The sequence below is a fragment of the Trichosurus vulpecula genome, chromosome 1 (genome assembly GCF_011100635.1).
Source record: "Trichosurus vulpecula isolate mTriVul1 chromosome 1, mTriVul1.pri, whole genome shotgun sequence".
NCBI classification, from domain to species: domain Eukaryota; kingdom Metazoa; phylum Chordata; class Mammalia; order Diprotodontia; family Phalangeridae; genus Trichosurus; species Trichosurus vulpecula.
This window is the reverse complement of record NC_050573.1, coordinates 107,926,763-107,952,447: the sequence shown is the minus strand read 5'-3', so window position 1 is coordinate 107,952,447 and position 25,685 is coordinate 107,926,763.

The following is a 25,685-nucleotide window of genomic DNA, read 5'->3' as shown; positions in this document are numbered from 1 at the left end:
TTCCTAGACTGCCGCTAGTGGATGCTTACCAACTCTGAAATGCTATATTCAGTTCAGGAGGCTATATTTTCAGAATGATAAGGATAAATAAAAATGCATCCAGTAAAAAAAAAGAGATCAGAATAATGAGAGGACTGGAGACAACTGAATTTGAAAACGAAATGCAGGAAATAGTGAAGAGAAGAAACCTGGAGAAGATCAGGCTTAGTGAGAGCGTTATAACAGTATTCAAGTCAGTGAGTCAATAAACATTTATTAAGCACCCACTATGTCTCAAGCACTGTGCTAATTGTGAGGGATACAAAGAAAGGCAAAAGACAGTTTTTGCCTGAAAAAGAGCTCGTGGTATAAGAGGGAGACAACATACAAATGACTATAAACAAACAAATTATATACACAATAAATTGGAAATTATCAATAGGGGAAGGCATTGGAATTAAGGAGTATCAAGAAAGGCTTTTTGCAGGAGGCATAATTTTAAGTGGGACTTGATTAGAACCAGAGGCAGAAATGAGGAGAAAGAAATTTCAGGCATTGGGAAAGTTGGTGAAAATGCCAGGATTTGGGAAACCATTTGAGGAGTAGCAAGGAGGATAGTACCACTAGATAACAGAATATGTCAAAGGTTGGGTCATACAAAGTGTAAGAAGACTAGAAAGGTGAAGAGAGAGCAGGTTATAAAGGGCTTTGAATGCCAAACAGAGGAGGTTGTATTTGCATTTTGGAGGTGAGAGGAAAAGAACCTTTGCAATTTACTGCATAGGGAGAAGGTGTGCTGATGTAGTCAGGCTTGCACTTTAGAAAGATTACTTTGACAGCTAAGTGAAGAATGCACTCAGATGATAGAGACTTGTGGCAGTGAAACCAACAGATTATTGCCATAGTCTAAGTATGAGATGGTGAAGGCCTGAATCAGGGTGGTATCAGTGTCAAAGGAGAGAAGAAGTGAATGAAACAGATGTTATGAAAGAAAAAAAGTTTTGACAGGCCATGGCAACAAATTGGATATGGGGAATGAGTCTAGGCTATAAGCATCAGTGACTAGATTAGTAGATTCGAAAATTATCAGCACAGACTTTATAGCTGAATCCATGGGAGCTGGTGAGATCACCAAGTGAAATAGTATAGAGGGAGAACAGAAGAGGGCACAGGAAAGGACCTTTGGGTACACCAATGGCAGTGGGCATGATCTGGATAAATGTAGAGCAAAGGAGATTGAAGAGTAGTTGCATAGTTAGAAGGAGAAAGAAAAGAAAGCGATGTGATAAAAACCAGAGAGAAAAAAGCATCAAGTTAAAAACAGTGATGCATGATGTTGAAGGCTACAGAGAGATTCAGAAGGATGAGCATTAAGCTCTAAATCACTAATTATTAGACAAATGCAAATTAAAACAACTCTGAGGTACCACCTCACACTTATCAGATTAGCTAACATGACAAAACAAGAAAATGATAAATATTGGAGAAGATGTGGGAAAATTGGAACACTAATGCATTGTTGGTGAAGTTGTGAACTGATCTGACCATCCTGGAGAGCAATTTGGAGCTATGTCCAAAGGGCAATCAAAGTATGCATACCCTTTGATCCAGCATTAGCATTACTAGGTCTATATCCCAAAGAGATCATAAAAATGGGAAAGGACCCACATGCACAAAAAAAATTGTAGCTGATCTTTTTTTTGTGGTGGCAAAGAATTGGAAATTGAGGGGATGCCTGTCAACAGGGGAATGGCTGAACAAGTCATGGTCTATGAATGCAATGGAATACTATTGTTCCATAAGAAATGAAGAATAAATAGATTTCCGAAAAACCTGGAAAGACTTGCATGAACTGATGCTGGGTGAGGTGGGAAGAACCAGGAGAACATTATACACAATAACAGCAACATTGTAGGAAGACTGACTTTGGTAGACTTAGCTCTTCTCAGAAATGCCAATCTAAGACATTTCCAGGACTCATGATGGAAAATGCTGTCCCCATTGAGAGAAAGAACTAAGGAGTCTGAATGCAGATTGAAGCATACTATTCAATTCTCTCCCTTTCTTTTGTTTTTTGTTTTTTCTGTCTTGTGGTTTTCCCCTTTTGTTCTGATTCTCCATTCACAACATGACTAATGCCAAAATATGTTTAATATGATTGTACATGTATAGCTTAAATCAGATTACATGCAATCTTGAGAAGGGGGGACAAGAAGAAAGAGGGAAATTTTAGAACTAAAAATCTTATAAAAATTAATATTAAAGACCAAAAATAAATTAATTATAACTAAATTAATTAAAATTTAAAATTAATTAATTAATTCAATTACTTTTTTAAAAGAATACCGAAACCTGTCTGGTCAGAAGGTATGGTTGCTCATATGGAAGAAATATAGGCGGACAAAGCATTTGTTAAACATCTACTATGTGCCAGGAACTATGCAAAGTACTTTACCAAGATTATTTTATTTAATTCTGAAATTAAATTACCTGTAATATAAGTAATAATAATAGTAGCTAATATTTATGTAGTTCTTAGCACTTTACAATTATCTGATTTGAGGATCATTTAATCCTCACAACAACCCTGCAAGTTAAAGGCTGTTATTTTCCCCATTTTACAGATGAATAAACTGAGGTGAAGTGACTTGCCCAGGGTCAGACAACTAGTAATTATCTGAAGGCAGATTTGAACTCAGAACTCTCTAGCTCCGGGCCCAGTGCTCTAGCCACCTAGCTGCTAAATCTGAAAGGTACTGACTCCCCATGGACTGGCCTCTTTTATGCTATGTCAAAGGCTCCACTTTTAGCCCCTGAAGCAGTTGAGACTCCAGGTAAGCTTCCTAGCCTTTTAGGGAATAGGAAACAAACACCAAGCCTAGCTTACAAGGTAGAAAACCTTGTAGATATAAATACTTCCATAGCTTTCCGGGTCCATTCATAGAAGCCCACATGGCCTAGAAATCCATGAGATGCGCAAAAGCTATTTTTGGTTTTTTTTTTTAGGACTTGGAGTATCCTAAGGTAAGAACACAGGAAACTGAGCAGCAACTCTTTATTCTGCTCTCACTCTAAAGACTGGGCTCACTCACTGTAAATACCTGAGAAAGAATGAATGCCCACCAAGAACAAAGAGTGAAGAAACTTAAATGCCTGCATATTGATCAAAGTAAAAGTCATGACCTTTTGTGTGGCCCTCAACATCCTGCATAACTTGTCATCACACTTCCTTTCCAGTCTTGCCTCACAGTACTCAATTCCATATACTTGACATTCCCATCCATTGAACATGCACAGCTCTCTCTCACTTTGGTTCCTTGGTTCATACTTCTCTCTACAGATAAATTGCCTTTCCTTCCCACCATTTGAAGCACAACTCTAATAGCTATTAATCAAATAGTGAGCCTTCACATGGTGCTGTTAATTCCTTTGATGCCACTTTCTCCAAGGAGCTATTCCTTACTACCCACATTGACACCATTCCAAGTCTTCTTCAGTAATGACTTTCCCCCTACATCCCCACTTAGGCCTCATACAGCACTTGTTTTTCACCTTTTCCAAACATTTATCACATGTTATCACTTTCTGCTTGTGTTTTATCTAACTATTAGAATTGAAAACTGTGAGAGCTAGGACCGTAGCATAGCTAATCTTTGTATCTCCTTTAGTGTTTAACCTAATGCTCTGTATATAGATAGTGTTCAATAAATTGATGTTGTATTGTGACTGAATGGCTTTACCCAAACTGCCTCTCTGGTTTTAAAAGATTTTCAATTTAGAGTCCATATTTCCATATCCCAGTAATTTCTGGGAGAGGCATATCTCTGGTAGTTAAAAAAAAACTCAGAGGGAAAGCCAAACTCTTCCAGGATACTCAGGACCCAGGAATCTTGTCTTCATTCTTATCATTGCTGTCATTCTACAGAGATTGTCCAGAGATTCTGGACAGTGATTCTGAAAGTAGTATTAATACAGTACCAAACATGCCATAACATTAACAAATATATCATTATCCCTATCGTGAGACTTATTACTGTGACCATTGGAAAGGACACCGGCCTGTAAGTCTGGAGGACTGAATTCTCTTTCTGGTTTATCCAGTATCTGTGTGCTGGTGGAAGAACCAGTCTTCCTTTTGGCGTCACAGTTGCCTCATCCTTAAAATACAGAGATTGGACTGGATATTCTTAACCGTTCTTTCCATCTCTAACATTCTATTATTCTCTGAACCATGTACACATGATGGAGTTATACTTCATTGGTGTGGGGACCTCCTTGTGTGACAAGTGACTCCACCAATGTAAGCCTCTACTAGTCTTTCACGGTTAGAGATTGAATTTGAAACTAGGACTTTCTGATTCAAACACCCTATCCAGTAAGTATCTCATAATCCCTTTTGAACATTAATAAGGATAGATATAGGAATAAGGACCTGTGTTTTAATTGGTACAGGGAGCTCTCAAGTAAGGAAGATCTTTCAATGCATATTGCCATCTTCTCTACGATTTATTATCTTAAAAATTGCCTAAAATATTAAATCTCAAGTGACCTTTGAACCCAGATCTTCATGATATCAAGGCCAGATCTCTCTTCACTATGTCACACTGATTCTTTGAACTGTAATATTAATTTTAATTCAATTTACTTATTTAATATAATTTACTCATCACCAACCCTTGTGCAATGATGTGGTTTATTAATTATTAATGCCACTAATAATTGGTACCATTGATAATGTCACAATGGCATTAATAATTAAGCACATAGAGTGTAATTCTTTGGAATTAATTCATGATAATTCATTTTGTGTTCCAGCTTAACAGAGTTAGTTAGAATAATGGCCAGAGTTTGGATGTAAAATGATGCAACTTGTCATGTCCACACTCCAAAAATCAATTCAACTCAATGGGTGCACTAGATAAAGTAGGGTTTTTTAAAATTTAAATGAAGTTTATTTGAAAATTTGAAGACTAAGTAAATAAGCACTTTACTCATAGAAAATGTAAACTAATAATTAAATAGAAGAAATCATTTGAGGTGATCTTAGATTAATTCTTATATACTCAGAAAGAAAGAAAATTTATAATCTCTTCTCACGGAAATGGTCTGATTTTCAATTGATTTCCTAATGTTCTTATAGCTTATAGCATTTTATTCTGTTATTCATTTGAAATGCATATAATATGGTTGAGGAATGAGTCAGAATTAAACATAGTCCAAAAGAATAAATTCCAAAAAGGGTCACAGTGTTGTATGGTATGTATGTTCCAATTTTCCTCTTAAAATCACTCTGGAAAGAGTAGCACAGGAGATGGAGAATTGGTTTGGGGTCCAAGAAGATCTGGTTTCAAATCCCACTTCTGACACATATTGCCTCTATGGCGCTGGACGAGTCACTTACTCCCACAATGCTTTGAGCAACCCTTTAAAATCATAAGTTGCAGAGAATTTGAGCTATGGTTGTGATGACCTTCACTGATAGAAACCATATCCTCATTCAGGAATTTCTGCTAACATAGAAATCACAGGCCAAATCCATATTTCTATTCCTATGTTGCAGAGATGTGCTAGGTCCTAGAAATTCAAAAGTTGAGTCCTTGCTTTAAGAGGCATACATTCTATTGGTGGAAGGGGTTGGGGAATCTAGGGTACATGAAATCCAATGCCATCACTGCTTGAAGTGATTTTGATCTATATTAACTTTGCATACATTCATAAGATTCTCAACATACATATTTAAAAATGGAAAAGGAAAGAGAGTACACTCACAAGATTCCCAAATTATGTCAATATTTATGGGGGTGGAAGGAAAGGTAGGTCTAGTCTGCCTATTTTCAACTTGGGACAAGTTTCTGACAGAAGACCACATGATCTACAGACCTCAAATGGGTCATAGGCCATGATGAGGAGGGAGGAAAGCCAGAAACTTCCTTCTGGTGACTGTGCATTAAAGATGCCCAGTCTCCTTTCTCAGAAAAAGAAAGTCCTACGAATTCTTAAGTTTGGTCACTTTTCTCTTTTCTAGCTGCTGATGGACTACAAACAAGGCTATTAACCAGAAATGGCAAGATCTTCTGTTAGAAATATTTGTGAAACATTTTCCATTTGGGAAAAACTATCCCTTTATGGATCTTAAAGCACTTAGCACATTCTCCTTTGAGACAGACCTTTTAATCTACATGTTACCCATTCCACTAGAACATGAGTTCCTTGAGGTCAATCCAATGCAGTTCAACAGATATTCCTTATGTACCTTCTGTGTTTTGCTTACTATGCAAGATGCACTTGATACAAAGAAAAATAATGGAAACAGTCTTTGTCCTCAAGAAATTTACATTCTATTCAGCTGACTCAATATATAACCGGATATATAAATGTAAAAATTTCGAAGGAAAAGTGCACCAAGTCATTCTAATTTCTAATAACATCTTATATTTATCCTGTGTATAGCTTGTTTTGTATATTTATTTGCTTGTTGTTTCCTCCATTAGATTGTCAGCTCTTTGAGGGCAAGGACTGTCTTTTGCCTCTTTCTGTATCCCCAGTGCTTAGTACAGCACCTGGCATTTAATAAGTATTTATTGAATAAATGAATGAATGTAGAGAGGTGTCTCCATTTATTCCTATGCTTTCTAGTGTTTTCATAGGAATGGGTGCCATATTTGGTCAAAAGTAGGTTTTCTTCTTCATCTTTTGAGATAATCATATGATTTCTGTTAATTTTGTTTTGGATATGGTCAACTACACTGAGAATTTTCTATCCTCATTCGGTTTTCTCCAGAGGTCTATCATATCTAACTTTTCTAAAATTATATTCACCTCCTTTATTTCTTTATTGTTTATCTTGTGGTTAGATTTATCTATTTGTAAGGGAGTGTTGAGATCCCCACTAGTATGGTTTTGCTATCTATTTCTTCCTATAACTCACTTAACTTCTCTAAGAATTTAGAAGCTATACACCATTTGGTGCATATACGTTCAGTATTGATCTTACTTCATTGCCTATGGTACCTTTTTTCAAGATGTAGTTTCCTTCCTTGTCTCCTTTAGTTAGATCTATTTTCAATTTTGCTTTTTCTGAAATCAGGATTGGTACCCCTCCTTTTTTTCACTTAACCGGAAGCATAATATATTCTACTCCAGCTTTTTGCCTTTACCCTGTGTGTACCCCCCTGTTTCAAATGTGTTTCTTGTAAAGAACATGTAGAATTCTGGTTTTTATCCACTCTACTATCCACTTCCATTTTATGGGAGAGTTCATTCCATTCCCATTCACAGTTATGATTACTGTGTATTTCCCTCTATCATATTCTCCTCTTTTTATGTTTTTCTCTTGTATTTCACCCTTTCTCTCCTCTCTAGAGTTGTGATTCTGACCACCTCTTCCCCCAATCTGCCCTCCTTTCTTTCAGACCCCCTTCCATTTTATTTCCTCTTTCCCCTCCCACCTCCCTATAGGGTAAAATAGATTTCTCTTCCCAACTGATTGTTTATGTTATTCCCTCTTTGAGCCAAATTCAATGAGAGTAAGGTTCAAACAATGCTCACCCCTCCCTTCTTACCCTCTACTGTATCTTCATATGTTATAACTTACCCTTTTCTGGATCGTCCTTTACTCTTTTCCCAGTACGATCTTTATTCAGTCCTTAATTATTTTTTATCATCACATTAAAATCAAGTTATACCCCTACCCTCTGTCTAAGTATACTCCTTCTGTCTTCCCTAATGGAGAAATTCTAAAGAGTTACAAGTATCACCTTCCCATGTAGGGATGTAAACAGTTTAACCTTAGTGAATGCCATCTTTGTTTTCTTTCCTGTTTCCCTTTTTATGTTTCTCTTGAGTATTGTACTTGAAGATCAGATTTTCTGTTTAGCTCTGGTCTTTTCATCAAGAAAATTTGAAAGTCTCCTTTTTCATTGAATGTCCATCTTTTCCCCTGAAAGGTTATGCTCAGTTTTGTTGGATAGTTGATTCTTGGTTGTAATCCAAACTCTTTTGAATTCCAGAATATCATATTGCAAGCCCTCTGATCCTTTAATGTAGGAGCTACTAAGTCCTATGTAATCCTGACTGTGGCTCCTTGATATTTGAATTGTTTCTTTCTGGCTGCTTGTACCATTTTCTCCTTGACCTGAGGGTTCTGGAATTTGGCTACAATATTCTGTGAAGATGATCGGGTAGATTCTTTCAATGACCATTTAACCCTCTGGTTCTAGGATATCAGGGTAGTTTTCCTTGACAATTTCTTGAAAAATGCTCCCCAGGCTCTTTTTTATCATAGCAGGTAGTCCAATAATTCTTAAATTGTCTCTCCTGGATCTGTTTTCCAAGTCAGTTACTTTTTCAATGAGGTATTTTACATTTCTTCTATTTTTTTTTTTCTATTTTGTTCGACTGGTTCTTGTAATCTCATAGAGTCATCAGCTTCCACTGCCCAATTTTGATTTTTAGGGAATTATTTTCTTCATTTAGCTTTACACCCTTTTCCATTTGTCTAATTCTACTTTTAAAGGAGTCGTTTTCTTCGGTGCCCTCCCTCAATTTGGCCAATTCTATTTTTTAAGCATTTGTTATATTCAGTCAATTTTTGTGCTTCCTTTTCCAAGCTGCTGATTCTTTTTCATAATTCTCTTGAATAATTCTCATCTCTTTTCCCAAATTTTCTTCTACCTCTGTTACTTAATTTTTAAAATCTTTTTTGAGCTCTTCCAAGGGGACTTTTTGGACTTGAGACCAATTAATATTCCTCTTTGAGGTTTCACATGTAGGTATTTTGACATTGTTGTCCTCTTCTGAGTTTGTTTTTCACTCTTCCCTGTCACTATAGTAGCTTTCCATGTCCAGGGCTCTCGTTTGTTTTTTGCTTGTTTTTAAAAGTTGAGCTCTGCTCCTGGGCTACCAAGGGTACTGTCCAAGGTTCTGGTAGTGGAAGCCAGGGGTCTGATCACTGGCTTTCTGTGCTGGAGCCTCTGGGGCTGGCAACTTGTCCACTGTACTTGGTGGCTCAGGCTATTTGAACTTGTTGTGCCCTAAGTTCTGGGGCTGACAGTTCACCTGCTGCATTGGGACCTCACTGCTGGCCTTCTATGTCACTGGCTTGCTGTGCCAGAACTGTGGGACCTCAGTTACTGCTCTGTCCTGTGGCTAAAAACCTCCCTCTGGCCTGTCCAGACACTGCCTATGCTGGGCTGCACTCCCCTTTAATGCAAGTAAGACAGATATTTCCTGAAGTTTTTCTAAGTTATCTCAGGCTAGAAAATTGTTTCATTCTGTCTTTTTGTGGATTCTGTCACTCCAAAATTCTTTTGGAGGCTTGATTTAATGTTATTTCTGGGGTAAAGTGGGGAGAGTTCAAGCAACTTCCTGGGTTCTCTTTGCCATCTTGACTCCACCCCAACCCCCACATTGTTTAATTATTACAAAGAATCTCCAATGTGTGATCTTACTCAAAATAGCTATATCATGTAGGTCTTGTGATTAATCCCATTTTACAGATGTAGCACTCCAACAGCGTGAAATAATTTCTATTTCAGAAGAGATTGATCTTGCTCCAGTATGCTAAAGGGCAAGGAATAAAAAAAATAGAGGGAGAGAGAGAGAGAGAGAGAGAGAGAGAGAGAGAGAGAGAGAGAGAGAGAGAGAAGGAAGGAAGGATTTACAAATAAGAGTTTTGAATCTCGTCTTAAAGGAAATGATGGGCACAGATGGACAGAGAGGAGGAGGGAGACTGTGTACATTGAAAAGAATTTTGTTTCTTGAGTCTGAGGACCTAAGTTCAAACCCCAGCTCAGCCACTGACTACTTTTGTGACATTAGGCAAGTTGTTTTTATCTCTCTGGACCTCAGTGCCCTCATTTATAGAATGAAGAGATTTTACTAAGTGATCACTAATATTCCTTCCACCTCTAAGTCTATGATCCTGTGATATTATAATCCTTCTAAGACATTTATTTCCATTGTTTCACAGCATGAAGTCTATGGGAATCTGATGGTCTTATTCACTGGCCAGGCTACATATGGTATAATATCCATTGGAAAATGGTTTCATGAGGTTTATATTTACTCCTAGCTACCATATCTTCAGAACAATGTTGGAAAGCTCTAAAAGATTCTGATCAGGAAGTCCAGAATAGCAAAAATGTAGAAACTACATAATATGGGGATGTGTTGTAGAAACTTGGCATTTTATCCTAAAGAGGGGCCTCAGAGGAAACACAATAGGTATGAATGACTTTCCCATGGAAAGATGATCATATTTATTCTCCTTGATGGTGATGGTTCCTAGGACAGAATCAGTGGAAGTTACAGGGAGGCAGATTTCAGCTTCATATAAGAAGGACCTTCCTAAACAACAGAGCTGTTCAAAACAAAACAAAACAAAAATGGAATGTTCTGTCTTGGGAGAGAGTGAGTTCCTGGAAAGGTTTGAGCAGAGGTTGGAGGACCATCTGTGAGGGATGCTGTATAAAGCTTGGGTGGGAGGTTGGCCTTGCTGAGATCCATTTTAACTACAAAAGTCCTCAGTTCTATGATTAATGAAAAGAAATCCTCTTCTAAGTACAACGCACCAAAAGGCAAAGCTAGCAATCGAAAGGAAAAGTTGTTTGGGTCCGAGCCAGGATGACTCAGCATCTTCAGGGGAGCACTGAGGGGAGGAAAGGAGAAGATGCCTCTGGAAACGTAGCTGGACAGGTAACAAAAAGCAAGTCAGAAGGGAACAGTTAGCAGTGAACTTTTCCAGGATCAAGGAAATCAGCTGTAGGGGCCACAAAGAAGTCTCACTCCCCACCACCATGGACAATTCACCCCAGCCCTCACCCCCAGTGGATTCCCCTGCTCACGATCTGATGTAAATTGGTTCCTTACCATGGCAAGCAGCCCACGGATTTCTGGGAAGTATGTTTAAACAGGAGGCACGCCAGGACTGGAGTCGGCAGTGCTTCTGTGTAGCCTAGAATGCAAGCTGTAATTAGGGACATCGAGATCCCTGAAGCTACGAGCCAGAAAAAAAGCCCTTTCAGAATTTCTAACTGTAGAAAAGAAAAATACCCCCAAAGGTCTTGTTAGTTTGGATGTGTGTGGCCCCAGTTGTCTCTGTCTGCTTGTGTTAATGATTCTATTCTGCACTTTCATCTTTGTCCATTCTTCAAATTCCCTACTCTTTGGATACAGAGATTAAATATTGCTTTCCACCTTCATTCTGATTCCTATGAGACTCCATTTTGGTCTATCTATCTATCTATCTATCTATCTATCTATCTATCTATTTTTCATTTATTTATCTATCATCTATCTGCATCTGTGTCTCTATGTCTCTCAGTCTCTGTCTCTCTGTCTGTCTCTGTCTCTGTCTCTCTCTGTGTCTCTCTGTCTCTGTCTCTCTCTCTCTCTCCCCCTGCACCCGCATTTCTTTCTCTCTTTGTCTCTGTCTTTCTATCAATTTCTTTCTATATCTGACTCTCTCTGTCTCTGTCTCTATCTCTCTGCATCCATTTCTTTCTCTGTCTCTGAATCTCTGTCTCTGCCTGTCTCTCTGTCTCTGTCTGTCTCTCTGTCTCTGTCTGTCTCTGTCTCTCTGTCTGTCTCTCTGCCTGTCTCTGTCTCTCTCTGTCTCTCTGTCTCTCCCTCTCTGTCTCTGTCTCTCTGTCTCTCTCTCTCTCTCTCTCTCTCTCTCTCTGTCTCTCTGTCTCTCTCTCTCTCTCTCTCTCTCTCTCTCTCTCTCTCTCTCTCTGTCTCTCTCTCTCTCTCTGTCTCTCTCTCTGTCTCTCTCTCTCTCTCCCCCTACCCCAGATTTATATTCCGATACAATGGCTCAAGGAAGTTACTTAGCTATATCACCCAGCAATCTCTTGGGCATAGTAAACATAATGTCTGTCACACTTATATAGTACTTTCAAGTTTTTAAAGTGCCTTTTCCCAACTGTCTTTGAGGAAGTTTATATAGTACCATTTAGACAGTACTTCAAGGGTTGCACAAAGGACTTCCCTCATTATAACCTAGGGAATTAGGTTTTTCATGGATTATTAACACTTCCATTTTATACCGGCTCAGAGAGCTCATATGAGTAGCCCACAGTCACACAGCTCCATTAGGTATCAGAGCTAAGATTTGAATGAGGCCTCCTGACTCCAGGCCAAGAGCTGTTCCCACTCTTTTGGATAGCTTCTTACCAGACATGCTCCTACAGAAGAATAAAAGGAAACTTGTAGATATTTGTGGATGTGAACTCCCCTAGCCCTGGCCTGGGGACTGCTATATTAGGAAGTTCTTAAAAACCAGGCAAAGCACAGCCACAGATATATGGATTCTGTGAGGACCAACCCTGACACACTGCGCTCTTCTCAGAAACCTAAGGGGCAAGGACAACTCCAGGGGACTCACGATGGAGAATGCTATCTTCATCCAGAGAAAGAACTGTGAAGTTTGAATACAGATCGAGGCGCACTACGTGCTTGCCTTTTTTTGCTTCTCTTTTGTTTTTGTTTTTGGGTTGTTTTTTTTTTTCAGTTCTGTTTCTTCTTTCTCATGATTCATTCCATTGGTCAAAATTGTTCTCCACAACTTGACTAGTGCATAAATTAATTCAATGCGAAGTTATACATGACAGTTATATGAGATTCAATGCCGTCTTGGGGAGGGAGGGGAGAGGGAGGGGAGAAAATCTGGAACTCAAAACTATGTAGAACCGTGCGTGGTAAACTAAAAATAAATAAATAAATTTTAAAAAATAAAAAATAAATAAAAAAAAACCATGCGAAGCAATTTGCATACACAAAAGTACTCTATAAATGCTAGCTATCATTTTAAGAAGCCCATAATGCAGCAGTCCAAAATCCAGGGCTAGGGGAGTAAGATGAACTTCAACTCCATAAATTAGCCCTCGTTTTATCCCCAAAACAACTACTGAGGGAGATGCCATTGTCCTCATATGACAGATGAGGAAACTAGGGCTAGGCATGGTTAAATTCTCCTCAGTGTTTTTAATCTACCTTCTCTGGTTCTTGATGGTGGCCAGTGAGTGGCAAACCTGTTATTTAGTGAAAGTACAATGTTTAAAGAAAAGGGAAATTCACACAGAAATTATACTAACTAAAGATTTTAGAGAAGAAGGAAGCCTACAGGTTCATCTTACCCAACCCATCTCATTTTACAGGCGTGGCCAATGACACCTAGAGAGATGAAGAGACCAAGGATAAGAAAAGTAGCACCATTGAACAAAAATAGTCCCTGAAAGGCTACAGCAGAGAATGATAATAATACAAGGGCCATAGGCTGGAGATCTGAAAGGGAAGTTAGGGATTATTTGGTCCAAGTCCCTAATTGGACAAATAAGGAGACAGAGGCCAAGCGAGATGAAGTAACCTAGCCGTGACAGCAGAGCAAGTAAGCAGGTGAGCTAAGGACAACAAAGTTACTTTTCAATCTGCATTGGAGGCAAAAGGAATATCGAGAAAGAGAATAGACTCTTTATTTAGGCAAGTGAGAAAGTAACCTATAGTGGAAAGAAAGTGGGATTAATGTACTTATATTTTCTTTAGGTCTTCTCAGCTAAGGTGAATGATCATCAAACATTAGAATAGAAATCAAAATATCAGAGTTATAAGAGATCTCAGAAGCCAACTTATCCAATCCATACTACAGCAAGAATTCCTTTACATCATACTTGGCTAATGATCATTCAACTACTGATGAAAAATCTCCAGTGAGTGAGGAGTAGGAGGATGGGGGAGAACCCCCAAACTACGTAAAGCTGTCCTTTCCATTTCTATGTGTAAGGGGAAATGCTTTAACAATTAGGGCTATGATGTGGTAGTCTGACCATGTCATTTTCTGTTTAGAAACCTTCAGTAGATCCCCTTTGATAAACAAACTATGTAGCTTGTCATTAAAAGCTCACCGTAATCTGTCCCCCAAACTGTTTTAGTCTTATTTCAATCCAATTTCATTCATACCTTTTATATTCCAATCAAATTGGAGTGCTAGCTCTTCCCTGATTTGTCCTATCCTCTCCTCTTTCCATGCATTCCCACAAATCACCCATCTCATATGACTGAAGCTTGATTAGTTTCTCTTTAATAAGACTTGGTTCTGTATCTGACAGGATAATAGCTCTCCACTTGATGGATATTCCCACGTCTTGGTTTTCTCGTTGCTAAAAAGGGTATAAGAATATCACAGGAATCACTAAGGGTATCTAACCACTCTTTAGAACCCTTTAGCTGGAGGTTTTTCAAAGTCAAGAGAAAGAACAGGCAATGTGGCAAGGGTTTTGGTTTTGCCCAGACTGCTTTTTAATGTGAGTTTGGCTTTAAATTTGTATTTTTGGACATTTTTCCAATTTTGGTTCCATGTGAAGAGATATATTCTGAGACACTCTGAGCAGGCACCAAACCCCCATTACACTATGAAGCTGATCAAGGTTTCTGAATCATCACGTCTAAGGAAAACAGCAAAACTTGTTCTGACTCAGGCTAAACTTTGACCACCCTGCTTCTTTGAAGTTTTAGCCAATATTCCCCAGGTATTCTGAAAATGGCCTCAGGGCTTCCCAGAATTGCAGTAAAATGACCTGACCCATTTACCTTTGTCTACATTCATATCTAAAGGTACTCCTTTCTGCACATGCACTCAGCCTCCCTGCTGGCTTCTCTATGATCTCTACAAGGGAAGTCACCACCTCTACTTTCTATTCTATAATCCAAAAATGAGCATTAATAAATGCTACATATCAGACAACACAATGACTTTTTCCTGGTATACTAAAATGTCTGGTCACAAAACAGGGAGGGAATTCATCTCTTCTCTTAGTTTAGGAAATGTTACCCTCACTATATACAGTAGTTCTCTCTTCCTGCTCCCAGGCATTTAAATCTTACTAGAAGAGATTAGTAAATTAAGCTGATTTCACCCACATGTCTAAGGTGCAAACTTCAGGTGAACAATACCTGCTACCTGGCTGTCCTTAAGTTTCTTACATCCCTAGTCATTCCCCACAGTGACTCCCTACTCCTACCTCCACCCAAGCTATACCTTCAACCTTATATGTCCAACAGATGGCTTAGCCACCTACTTCACTGAGAAGACTGAGACCAGCCAACATGAATTGCCTCTTCTTCCTTACTCCATTCCTTAAGCCACACTGTCCTTCCCTCTGTTCACAGATTTAGTGTGCCCACCTCACTAAGGCTGCTCCCTCTAACTATGCCCTGGATCCCATTTCACCATTACTCAAGCTCCAGTGCTCATCTCTTCTCTCCCATGAATATGAAGATCACATGGTTCTAGAGACAGAAGGGACCTCAAAGATATCTAGTTCAACCTCCTCATTTTAAAGACGGGGAAATTGAGGCCTAGGAAGCCTGAGTAGGTTACCTAATGTCACACTAATCCTAAGTAGCAGAGTCAAAATTTCAACCCAGGTCCTCTGACCCTAGAATCAGCTCTTTCTTCCATGATACCTCTCCAAAATATATCAATTTCTCTGTCTTGTTTCTCATTTTGTCTTAATGAATACACATTTGTTAAGTACCTTCTATGTCCCAAACACTGTTCTAAGCATTAAGGATACAAAGAAAGGCAAAAACAATATTCTTTGTTCTCAAGGAACTCACAGTATAATGTGGGAAACAACATGCAAACAGCTAAATACAAACAAGCTATATACAGGACAAATTAGAAAAAAATCAACAGAGGGAAGACTCTCTCTCTCTCTCTCTCTCTCTCTCTCTCTTTCTCTCTCTCTCTCTCTTTTTCCCCCTTTCTCCCCATCCTTTTTAATTATTACTGTTGATTAACATCTGAATGTTTGTGTCTGTCTACGGCGAGGAAAGAGGCAGAGGGTTGGGAGGAAAGTATAATTCAGGCCCTGGAAGAGTAAAAAATTGAGTATTTTCCCACAATTAGACATCTGAAAGAGCCATGCTTCCATGTGCTCCCCCTCCATGGGTTAGGACACCTTTACAAAAGGGCTGGGTAGACTGGGCTACCTATCCACCCTCTTCACTAATTTCCTGACCTGAGCAATATCATTTTGCAACTAGTTCGCTGGATATGAGAGAAAGCATGCTTATACTGACTCTGTTGGCAGCTACCCTTCCACAGTCACCACTTACTTGCTCCTTGTTTCCACTGTACCCTCTGAGTATCTTTCTATGCAGTGGAAAGAAAGCTGGATTTAGAAACTGAAGCCTTGGGTTCAAATCCTGTCTCCACATTTAATATCTGTATGACAGTAGATAAATTACTTTACCTCTGTGGGCCTCAGTTTCCTCATCTATAAAACAACACAGCCTAGAAAGCTTCAAGTTCTCTTCTGACTCTAAATCTAGGATCCTAGATTTCTTTCCTTCAGACTTCTTCCATTTACTAGTGATGACTAAAACTGAGTTTTGTCCTGAAGAAAGCACGTCTTTTAGCATCCTCTGGACTGATCATTTTCATACAACCCCTTGACAAGAAGGGCAAGAAGGAGGAATTCAAGCCCAAGTATTCTAAATATATATTAAATTTTTAATTTCCATGATTGAAGCATCTCTCTCTCCAATGTATATTTTTAACTCTTTTATTCACAGCTTCTAGAAGAGTTTTCTAAGCTATGTTGCATCCCCTTCTTCCTTCCCTCTTCCTTGACTTCTAGAGTATTATGAGAAGGGAAGAAGCAAAAACTACTACTGCTGGTTAATTTTAGATAACTCTTAAAAAAAAGTGTCTGCTTTTTTCAATGAAAATGAAGTCAAAACCAAAGTTAAGTCTCCAGCCCAAGACAATCTGGATGATCACTGGGAAGGGTGTACCACACCATGCTAGGAGTAGAGCACAGCCCAGCTTGGGCTGCACCTGAAGAGACCAAGGCAGAGTAGATCAGTTGGAGCAGGCCTCTGGGTGCTGAACTACTGAGTTGTGGCAGTTACCAGACTTCTCAACCTACAAATGCCAATGGAGCAGGTCAGTGGGAAAACTTCTGGATCTGGGTGAAAGAAGTGCACAGCCCAGCCCCAGCCCCAGGGCAGTGGAAGTGGTATGGCAGCAGCAGCAGGAAGCTTCAGTGGCTACTTCCAGAGCTCCATCAATGGCTGCTTCAAACCCCAGCCCCACCCAGTGGGACAAATCAAGTGGCTAATCAGAGGGGGAGTGCAGGGAGTGCTTTGCTGGTGCTGAGGCAGGGTTCTTTTGCTTTGCCCTGCTTGGATCTGGGTTGTGGTCCCAGTTGACCATTCTTGGGGGAGGAGGAGGAGCACTGGTGTGGCAGAGCTTGCAGTGACTATGGACAGGGAGTCCTTCTGGTAATTACATAACAGAAAGGAGTGCTCACACTCACAGACCAGAGCACAGGCCAGGAGAGGAGCATCATACCACCTCAGAATAGAAGTAGCTCTGAAAACAGCAGCAAAAAAACCCTTAAAGTTTGGGACAAGCTCTCCACTCTGAAAGCAGTCATACCCTGACCAAAAGCTCAAAAAAGATGGGAAGATGAGCAAGCAGTGTAAAAGGACTCAGACTCAGACTATACAATCCTTTTCTGGTGACAAAGAAGATCAAAACATACAGCCAGAAGAAGTCAACAATGTCAAAGATCCTACATTGAAAGGTTGCAAGAAAAATATGAATTGGTCTCAAGCCACGGAAGAGCTCAAAAAGGATTTAGAAAGTCAAGTAAGAGAAGTAGAGGAAAAAAAATGGGAGAAGTGATACAAGAAAATCATGAAAAACAAGTCAACAACTTGCTAAAGGAGACCCAAAAAATACTGAAGAAAATAACACATTAAAAAATAGACTAACCCAAATGGCAAAAGAACTCCAAAAAGCCAGTGGGCAGAAGAATGCCTTAAAATGCAGAATTAGCCAAATGGAAAAGTAGGTCCAAAAGGCCACTGAAGAAAATACTGCCTTAAAAATTAGAACAGAGCAAGTGGAAGCTAGGGACTTTATGAGAATTCAAGAACTCATAAAACAGAACAAAAAGAATGAAAAAATAGAAGACAATGTGGAATATTTTATTGGAAAATCGACTGACCTGGAGAATAGATCCAGGAGAGATAATCTTAAAATTATTGGTTTACCTGAAAGCCATGATTAAGAAAAGAGCTTAGACATCATCTTTCAAGAAATTATCAAGGAAAACTGCCTTGATATTCTAGAACCAGAGGGTAAAATAGAAATTGAAAGAATCCACTGATTACCTCTTGAAAAAAAATCCTAAAAAGAAAGCCCCTAGAAATATTGTAGCCGAATCCCAGAGTTCCCAGGTCAAGGAAAAAATATTGCAAGCAGATAGAAAGAAACAATTCAAGTATTGTGGAAACACAATCAGGATAACTCAAGATGTAGAAGCTTCTACATTAAGGGATCAAAGGGCTTGGAATATGATATTCCAGAGGTCAAAGGAGCTAGGATTAAAACCAAGAATCACCTACCCAGCAAAACTGAGTATAATACTCCAAGGCAAAATATAGACTTTCAATAAAATAGAGGAATTTCAAGCATTCTTGATCAAAAGACCAGAGCTGAATAGAAAATTTTACTTTCAAATATAAGAATCAAGAGAAGCATGAAAAGGTAAACAGGAAAGAGAAATCATAAGGGACTTACCAAAGTTGAACCATTTTGTTTCCTACATGAAAAAATGATATTTGAAACTCATGAGACTTTTCTCAGTATTAGAGTATTTGAATCAAATATATACATACACACACAGAAGGCACAGGCTGAGCTGAATATGAAGGGATGATATCTAAATTGTAAAATAAAATGAAGGGGTGAGAGAGGAACATATTGGGAGAGGGAGAAAGGGAGAGCTTCAATGGGGTAAATTATCTCACATAAAAGTGCCAAGAAAACTCTTATCAGATTTGACTTAAGGAGGGAATAACACACTCAATTAGATATCTTACCCTACAGGAAAGTAGGGGGGAAGGGGAAAAGATGAGGAGGATGATGGAAGGGAGGGCAGATTGGGGGAGGAGGTAATCAAAAGCAAACACTTTTGAAAAGGACAGGGTCAAGGGAGAAAACTGAAGAAAAGGGGGACAGATTGGATGGAGGGAAATATCATTAGTCTTTCACAACATGACTATTATGGAAGTGTTTGCATAACAATACATGTGTGGCCTATATTGAATTGCTTGCCTTCTCAAGGAGGGTGGGTGGGGAGGGAAGAAGTGAGGGAGAATTTGGAACTCAAAGTTCTAAAAAGAAAAGTTCAAAAATAGTTCTTTTTTACATGCAACCTTGAAATAAGATACACAGGCAATAGGGTATAGAAATCTATCTTGTCCTACAATAAAGTAAAGGGGGAGGGGATAATGGGGGGGTGGAGTGACAAAAGGAAGGGCAGACTGGGGAAAGGGGCAATCAGAATATATGCCATCTTGGGGTGGGGGCAAGGTTAGAAATGAGGAGAAAATTTGTAACTCAAAATTTTGTGGAAATCAATGTTGAAAACTAAAAATATTAAATAGTAAATAACAAAAACCCCCAAAACAAAGGTAACAAAACTAGGACTAACATGGAGAATAAACTGAGAGTGAATTCATTTCTGTGGCTCCTTAATACAGTCTACAAAAATGAGTTCAGTTTCAGTAAACAAATGTTGAATCTCAAGGTGGGAAAGATCCACTATTGTTTCAGTCAGTTGGCATTGTTTTCTGAGATAGATGAGTTCTTTCATTGTGCTGCCAGCTGAAGATGCACATAAATTATATAAAACTAAACAACCTTTCTATAAGTTAAATGAACCAAAACATCCATAAAAATTTTCATTCTCATTCATTTTGGTAAGTAGAAGAATCTGGGTCCCAAAAAATTGAAACTTTTAAAAATGGAAAAAGCTCAAAAAAATTTATGGAGAATCATTTTAAAATCTCAACTTATATTTTTATTTGTCTTAACTTTTAAAGCTTTTTCATCCTGTAGAGTTTTAAAGTAAAATAATGTGCCTTTGTGATTCATCAGTATAAAGTCAATTTGAAGGGAAAACCACTAGGACAATGAAAATGATAATAAAAACAAGAATATCAGTTTAAATGGTAGAAAAAAAACAGAGAATGAATAAAAATCAATGTCCAGAAAGTATAATTTACCATATTTATCACTGAGATTCACAATTTCTGCTATTAAAAGGAGAAAAAGAGTTATTTTTTGCATATGTCCTTTAGCTTCTGTAGTTTGAAGTTTAAATTAAACTAATGTCTTAAAAGAACACATGCAGGCTATGTTGGCAAAATGAGAACATTTTCCAGTGAAACGAGCAAAACCTTTTTTTTTCCTAAAATTTTTGTCTGACATAAAAAAGATTACTTGTATTATCTTATCAGATTTATTTAAAAATAATTTATATGAGCTTCATTGGGTAGGAGAAATGGTATAACCTGCAGCTATTACTGTGAGCAAAATATTCACAGGCGAATCATATGAGTAATAGGTTCAAATAATTTCACTTCTAGATAATACCATGAAGAATATTGTCCACATGTCTGAAGATGTTTGTAATCAGTCTTGTGACAAAAATCTCCCTAATTGCATTGCAAAGAAGAGGCAACAGATGTAGTTAAACATGCTTATTTCATTGCACATGTGTGTTATGTTAAAATTAATGTGGCAGGTACGGCTAGGTGGCACAGTGAGTAGAGCACTGGCCTTGGAGTCAAGAGGACCTGAGTTCAAATCCAGCCTCAGACACTTGACACAATTACTAGCTTGTGACCTCAGGCAACTCATTTAACCCCAATTGCCCTTCCTGCCACCTCCAAAAAAGCAAAACAAAGTATTGGGGCAGCTAGGTGGTGAAGTGAGTAGAGCACCAGCCCCGGAGGACCTGAGTTCAAATCTGGCCTCAGACACTTGACACACTTAGTAGCTGTGTAACGTTGGGCAAGTCACTTAACCCCAATTGCCCTGCCTTCCTGCCTCCAAAAAATAAAAAAAAAAATTAAAAATTAAAAAAATTAATGTGGGAGAAAACTTGCTACTTTGTAAGACTATGGATAGCAATGCTAGTTCAAGTGAAATTTTCAATATTTAATTGATATTTTAAAAAACAAGAAATTTATAATGTGACCAAATCGTATTGGATTCTGAACTGACAGAGTTCAACGACAGAATGAAATGCAGATCTATAAGTTCTATTTAAAATGTGGCCCATTGTATCATTTTGACCCAGCATTCTCCATGAACAACAATTTATGTCAAGAAATATGATTGTAGTGACGTTACTATGGTACGTTTTAAAAGTTTTTGTTGTCGTTGTTAAGTTCTGTCATATGAGAGAAGAATACAAGTTAGTTCTATACTATTTCAAAACCCACTGAAATTTCTTGCCATGGTAATTCAAAAGGTGAGTAGGCTTTAAAAATGAACATTTATTTAATGATAACACGTATGAAGTAAATTAATATTATAGCAAAATATTTCCCTGAAACTTAAATATTTGTATTTTTAAATATACACACATGCGTAAATGTGCATATATATGTGCATACATATGTATACATATCTGTGTGTGTATATTATATATAAAACATACTGAAACTTTAATTTCTGTATTTATATATCAAAGATTTTAAATATATGTGCACATATATGTATACATATGTGTGTATATATTATATATATAAAACATACTGAAACTTTAATTTCAGTAATTATATATCAAACATTTTAAATACACCTATATGATATATAAATATGGATATATATCTCAAAAACCCAAGTTAGTAAATATATATATATATATGTATATATATACATATAAATATCCAAATGTGCAAATTTTTAAAAGTTGTTACAATATTAATTTGCTTCATCTGTAAATATACACACAATGTGTATGTGCATACACATAAATACAAAGTCCTGAAATTCATAATCTGGGATGAAAAGTAACTAATTCTGTAAAATACCAATACCAATTATTCAAAATAATTGCATATTGTTACTAATTTTTAAAAATACCACCACAGAAAGTGAAATGGAAGAAAGTAGTGGTTTCTTTATTAATTATTAGAAGGAAGTATCATTTATTTTTAAAGACCTAGATATTTATTAGTATGAATGTATAAGGAGTCCCACAACTAAAGGCAAATATGATATAATTTGTCTTACTGCATCTGAACAAGCATGGTTCATAGATATGTTTTATAGTAGTATATTGAAATAAGCCTTTGAACCTGAAAATCTGTTGTACTTTGGTTATGAGAAAATAAAGAATATATCAATGTTCTACACATTTTGCTGTCATTTGTCACATATTTGTGTGAAGCAATATGTTCTGATATAATTGTTATTCAAAAAATCCATACTGATTAATTTTGGAAAAAATTACGAGTAATGATATTATCATTGACACCACATTTTTAGAAGCTCTCTCTGTGCCTTGAAACAATCCCAGCCATCACATTCATAATGTGATTAATATAGTTATTAATTGGTAAGGAACACATAGAAAAATTATAAATCATTTCTACAAATAAATGATAGCTGTGTATATCACAACAGTTTATTATTCCTAATGTTTATTTGTATTATAAAATTATAAAAATTATTAATTTTGTTTCAATAAAATATAAGATAAAATTATTAGCATAGATTTTTTTCACTTAAAAAGTACGTATGGGGGTTGTAACTTTTTTTTTGCAAAAGCATGGGAGATATTACTACAAGAAAGTTAGACACCTGTTACTGAGGGAAGCTATATAATCCTCCAAAAAGAGTGCTTCCCTTCCTATTCCTGCTTCCAGACATTTCCTCTGCCTCCAGTCACTCAGCAACCACATCTCCTCTTTTACTGATACCTGTCCTTATCCTTATTGCTGTTGCCAATGGACCTCCAGATTACTACTACGATTACATTCTTGTCCTCTTCACAAACAACCCATGTTTAAATGGGTTTAATGGAGCTGCGTGACCCGGGGTAAGTTACTTAATCCTATTTGCCTTGGGTCTTCATTGTAAAATGAGCTGGAGAAGGAAATGGCAAACCACTCTAGTATCTTTGCCAAGAAAACCCCAAAATGGGGTTTCAGGGAGTTGAACATGACTGAAAAAACTAACCTACAAAAAAGGATCTGTCCTCCAGATCCAATCCACCTCAATATATATGGATAGTAGTGGTCATACAACATGTACTGTCCACCCTCCAATCTGACCCTCTACTGACCTTGTCTCAGGTGCCAGAGTTGCTGGTTCTAACTTTTTTCTAGTTATTGGAACTTCACTCTGGGTGGTGATAGATAAAACAGCCAGATCCCAATTAGACCAAAAGAAGAATCCCACAAAGCAGTCACATTATTTGAATTTGTACTGCATATATACCCATTGGGCTAGAATTAATGACCATATTTTACATAATTAAAACTTTGAATATTTCAAATTCAAAAACATGTGACTACTTCACAGTATTCATTATCCATATCAATAAGGATCTGGCTACAATACACCTTCCTCTACCAATTTCTAGCTACAATAAATTTCAGATTAAAGGGCAGCAATGGGTGATGTGATGAAATAGAGGGAGTGGGTTTTTATTATTAAAAAGCTCAGACATACTCACTTCCATAAAATGAGTAAAGTGTCCCTAAAATGAAAGTATAATTTTAACTCCAACCCTTGAGAGACCCTGAGCAGCAGGGTATAGATTCTAGTTAGAAAGAAGGTAATCATGGGAATCTGATGAAAGCATTTGAAGAAAATTAAGATGCATAGAACTTTTGCCTAGATCTTCAGTTTTCTCTCTTCCCTGCTGCTACAGCTTTGCCTTTTCTCTTTAATGCATAAAAAGCACCTAGACACATCATGCCTCACAGGAACTTGAAGTCCTCATGTCAGTGGCCAACGGCAGATATTGATTTGTTATCTCCTTCAATCTTCTCTGCATAAATATTGTTGTGAATGTGTGTAAGCTTCTAACCATCTTGGTGAAAAGTATGGGTGCAGAGGACTAAACCAATGCCATCTTATTTCCCATTATCATTACAAAGTGTATTTGCAACACATTGAAGCCATTGTTTATGGATTTGCATGTTCATTTGGAACTAGAAATTTCTTTTCAAAGTCCATTTCCTTCGATAAAAGATAATATGGTGTAATGGAAAGACACCTGCTATAATAGAGCCTTGTGCTTCCTCAAATTTTCACATCTATCCTCTTCCATTCATATGTTGTTCTCATCATTTGAGATGTTATTTATGTTTTCCTAGTCCTTAATGGGATGATTATGATTAGGTTGCATGGCTTAATGATTTTAAACACACAGTTAGCTCTTAGTTGTAGACTGAAAGGAGGATAGGCTAGATGCCTTTTTAAGCATTCTTATATGAACCAGTATAAAGAGGAAGATGATTCATTAGATTCAAAGGACCTGAGAATCTCCCCGTATTTGAGGACCTTAAACATTTCACCTGTATATCCTTAATGGGAGATTGCTTGTATATAGATATAGAGATGGAGATAGAGATATATGTATGTATGTATACATATATGTACTATATATAGGGTACATTTATTAAGATTTATTGTCATCTGCTTCATTGATTCAATCTACAAATTTTCTCTTGGGGCCAAACTGTACATGACCTAGGACATCCTTCCTCAATATACAAATACCCACACACACACACACACACATACACACACACACACTAAGATCTTTGAAGAATTAATTTTCATTTTGTCTTTATATCACTAGACCCTGCCATGGTACTTTGTACATTTTCTCTGTCTCTCTCTGTGTCTCTGTGTCTCTCTCTCCCTCTCTCTCTCCTCCTTATTGAGGAAATTCTCTACACATTTGCAGACCAGAAACTTCTATCTTTGTCTGTTTGTCCAAAATTATCCTTACCAAACTTAAAGCCAAACCCATATAACAAAGCATCATGGGAAAGAAAAAGAAGAAAAAACCTTGACACCTTGGCTATTCTTTGGTTTGACTTTGTAAAACCTCAAACTAAGGAGTATAAAAATGTTAAATAGATGTTAGATACACTTAATGCCTGTGATATTCTTATACCCATTTTGTATATGAGAAGACTGAGGCAACTGATTTGACTAACAATGCCTGACTAGTAGAGCAAACATGACTCCTCCACCACAATGCAGGTCCTGAAAAAAGATTCTACCTCCTTTCCATGGAGAACTTGGAATGTTAAAACTTGTAGGCCTAGTAGATACCAGTACTCTAGGTATTTCCCACTCAAGCTTAGAGCAGGAAGGTAACTTGAAAACATCCATAGCAGGTAGGTGGACCTTAGCTATTTAAATCTTCATTCCAGGATATGTTACATACTTGAGGTAAACAAAGGCAAAAGCATCAGGTTTTCGGTGCACTGACCTTAAGTATGGCCTTAACTATCCATTATCCTGTTCTTCCTGGGCTGACAACCTTCAGAGGAAGAATCCTCCCTCCTTCCTAGTTGAAGGGTGGTTCAGACCTAGAAGGGGGCTCAGGACAGGAAGATGCACAAATCATCCCTGCCCAATGCTCAGTGGTTATGACAGAGCATGTAGTCAGCAACTGGGTGATTCTAACTTAAGCTTCCACCATCCCTGCCCCAGACCTTTTCCCTATAAAGAAAGGCATCTTCAGAAAGTAGGAGAATAAAGAGATGGACTCCCAGGGTCACATAAGAATTGAGTATGGGTGAGGGTCATTGGAAGGCACTTAACCACCGTTTGTCTCAGTTTTCTCACCTGTGAAATGGAGATAAAAACA